The following is a 902-nucleotide window of genomic DNA, read 5'->3' as shown; positions in this document are numbered from 1 at the left end:
GGGGTAGTGCAAGTGTATTAGTCCATTCACACACTGCTATGAAGAACTACCTGAGGCTGAGTAATTTACAAAGAAAAGAGGTTTAATTGGCTCACATTTCCACAGGCTATACAGGAAGCATGACTGGGAGGCCTCAGGAAACTTACAATCATGGTGGAAGGCAAAGGAGAAGCTGGCACGTCCTACATGGCTGGAACAGGTGGAAGAGAGAGAATAAAGCAGAAGGTGCCACACACTTTTAAACAACCAGATCTCTTGAGAACTCTATTATGAAAACAGCAAGTCCTCCTCCATGATTCAATCACCTCCCACTAGGTCCCTCTCCCACTGATAGGGATTACAATTTGACAAGAGATTTGGATGGAGACACAGAGCCAAACCATATCAACAAGGGAAAGGGCTGGGCCCTTGGATATATATATATATATATATATATATATATATTGACTTGTGAGAGTTTTATATTTGGTCACTGTGCCATTTACTCTTCTATACAATGTGGCATTTAATCTTCAGTGTGATTTGCACAGACTAAAGATAGTAGGGCTGGATAATATTTTAAGATAATAATGTACTTGTTTCTGTTACATATTTAGTTATTTATTCATTCAGCCATTCAGCAGATATTTACTGAGTGCATCTATAGTGTGCCAAGCACTGTTTTACCTGCTGGGGATACAACTGTGAACAAGACTAGCAAAACAATTCTTGTCTTCATGAAAATAGAGCATGCACTATACTCAATTCCTCATGAATAGCCAAGAGGAAAGTAGAAAACATCTTTGTTTTCCATTTCCTGTATGCTCACAAATGCGAAGCCTGCTGTACCATTGACCCAAATAAGTGTGTTGTTTGGCCTCCACAGTTAAAAAATTTTTTTTTTTTTTTTTTTTTTTTTTTTT

This window comes from Piliocolobus tephrosceles, chromosome 5 (assembly GCF_002776525.5).
Source record: "Piliocolobus tephrosceles isolate RC106 chromosome 5, ASM277652v3, whole genome shotgun sequence".
NCBI classification, from domain to species: Eukaryota; Metazoa; Chordata; class Mammalia; order Primates; family Cercopithecidae; genus Piliocolobus; species Piliocolobus tephrosceles.
This window is presented reverse-complemented; position numbering follows the sequence as displayed.